This window comes from Artemia franciscana, chromosome 2 (genome assembly GCF_032884065.1).
Source record: "Artemia franciscana chromosome 2, ASM3288406v1, whole genome shotgun sequence".
In the NCBI taxonomy this organism is placed as follows: Eukaryota; Metazoa; Arthropoda; class Branchiopoda; order Anostraca; family Artemiidae; genus Artemia; species Artemia franciscana.
In genome coordinates, this window is record NC_088864.1 from 24,118,858 (window position 1) to 24,121,713 (window position 2,856).

Here is a 2,856-nt window from a genome sequence, read left to right on the forward strand (position 1 = left end):
AATCCTAACTATTTAGGCTGTGGAAATGACATTTCAGGATTTTGTTGTCACAACAGTAGTGAAAAGCAAAATATTTACTTCTTTTTACTGCCAAATTTGTTTTTGAGTCTTACTATGGCACTGTGGTGAAGAAATTGTCATCATTACTTTTTTTGGCTGTCTGTTTTGATCTTTTGGGTTTGCTTTTTTTGCGAAGCGGGGTAGTTTTTACAGCATTGTTATTTTTTAGGGGATTTGTAGAATAGAAAGTAAATGTATGAGAAGTGCAAAAATTATTAATTTAAGCTTTGGATTTTGGTGAGCAAATAGTGGCAACTTTATTGCCTGTTTTCGTCGAATTAAAGCTCTGCATTATATGACATATCACCTCCTCAGTTCATCCAAAAACATCTAAAATAAAGGCCAAACTCTAGAATTTTAAGGAAGGTTCGTATAAGCATATACTTAAAACTAAGTATATGAGTCGAAATACTCCTTCAAAGGTCAGAATAATCATTTAAGAAGAATAGATTTTCGAAAAATTGTTTATAAAAGAAGGCAAATAATTGTGTGTTTATGACCCTACTTTATAGGTTTCAAGCTTCATATACACAGAATTAAATTAAAAAAAAAATTAACTGAAAGTAAGGAGTGACATTAAAATTTAAAACGAACAGAAATTATTCCGTATATGAAAGGAGCTGTCCCCTCCTCAATGCTCCGCTCTTTATGCTCAAGCGTTTTATTGTTTTAAAAAGTAGCGCTATGAGAAAGAGTAAAACATCAGCGTAAAGAGCGGGGCATTTAGGAGGAGTTCGTTTTAAGTTTTAATGTCACTCCTTATTTTCAGTTAAAAAACTTGTTTTTTTATTTAATTTCTGAATGTTTTTGAATTAATGCAGGTTTTGATTCTGGATCAACGTACATGAATAATTAAAACGAAATTTGCATATTAATTTTAGTTTTTTGCGGCTAAACGGCTTTCTCAAAGTTTTGATCGGACGGTTTTGAGAAAAAAGGGGCGGGGGAAAACGTTTTGAGGAAAAGTTGCCCTCCAATTTTTTGGTCACTTAAAAAGGCCAGTAGAACTTTTCATTTTATTTACGAACGTTTTTGTTAATAATAACTATACGTAACTTACAAAATAAACTTACGTAGCAAACTTCTATATTCGTATATTTTTATTACGTAAATAAGGGGATTCGTCCCCTCGTCAATACCTCACTCTCTACACAAAAGTTTTATTTTGTTCCAGTTCTCTAAGAATGACCCCTGAATGACAAACCCCGTTTAATTAGAATAAATACCTCTTTTGAAATTACTAAAAATACTTTAGCGCAAAGATTGAGGTATTGAGGATGGGAAGAAACCCCTCATATACGTAAGAGTTTCTGTTCGCTCTAAGTTTTAATGTTGCTCCTTACTATCAGTTAAAAAAATTTGTTTTTTTTTCTGTTTAATTTCTGAATGTCTGTACATTAATGCAGGTTTTGATTTTGGCTCACCGTACATGAATACTTAAAATGAAATTTGCATATTAATTTTTTTGGTTAAATGGCTTTCTAGAAGTCTTGATTGGACGATTTCGGGGAAAAACAGGTTGGGGAGGGGGCTTAGTTGCCCTCCAAATTTTTTGGTTCCGAAAAAAGTCCACTAAAACTTTTGATTTTATCTTGAGAACGATTTTATTAGTAATAAATATACGTAACTTACAAATTTACTTACACAATAAACTTCTATATTTATATATTTTATTACGTATATGAGGGTGTTTGCCCCCTCATCAATAGCTTACTATTTACAATAAAGTTCGAATTTTGTTCCAATTTTTTAAAAATGACCCTGAATCACAAAAGCTGTTTAATTAGAGTAGATAGCTCTTTTGAAATTACTAAAGGTACCCTAAAAGGGTCGTGGCAGCCGTTTGCAGAGGCCTTTGTCCATAGATCTGGATCTTACGCCCTGCCTCGGTTTTCCTCCTGTAGAGGATCTTTAAGCGATGGTGTTCTGCGTCACCATGCAATTTATCCGATCACTGGGAGAATGTTTGTAATTCACGGGACGTATGGACACGCCAGTGGGCCCTATTGAGTTTACATTTGAGTGGCCTTCTTCCTCCTACATCTGTATTTGTCCCCCGGGTGAGGGTGCCCCAGTTTCTGTAATGGACCCCCAGGGACAAGGTTCCCCCGTGGTCTGTGCCTCCTATGGAGGTAACCAGCATACTTGTGGAATATAGCTATAATAATAGGCGAAGTTTAATAAATTTTTTTAGACTGCACTGAGTAAAGCACCAGAAAAGGATTTTTCTGTCAAAGTAGTTGTGTGAGGTGGATGAAACTTACAAGGATAAGTCTAGATCCTAAATTATTCTCTAGGTCAATTTGGTGAAGTCACTTGAGTTGCCTTGGCTCGTGGGCTCAGTCTTACGAAGCAATATGTTGATTTTCCTTTTCAAAAAAGCAGTCAGCTAGTCTTTTGAAGAATTTTCTTCTTCTGTCCAGGAAGGGGTTTCAATTCCCTCTTTCTTGGTATCAATATTGAAAGGCCAGCATCTAAACATCATTTGGGGCAAGATTTTGATTCATCCTTGACACAGTTACAATGTTGTTGCACACATCTCTTCTTGTTAGTTAGAAGTCTCCTAAATGTGCTCTAGATGCATCTCAACTTTTCTGACTGCAGTATTGATTTTCTTTTTTGTCTGATTACCTAAAGAAAGTTGCTCTTAATTATGAAGTGAACTGCAGCCACCATGATGGGCATCCTCCCTTCTGATTGTTCTCAGACTGCATGGGCGCCCATTAGCTGAATTTTAGGAGGTGGAGGACTTACCTGGTCTAATCGGCACTTCCAGTGCTGTGTAATAGAAATTCT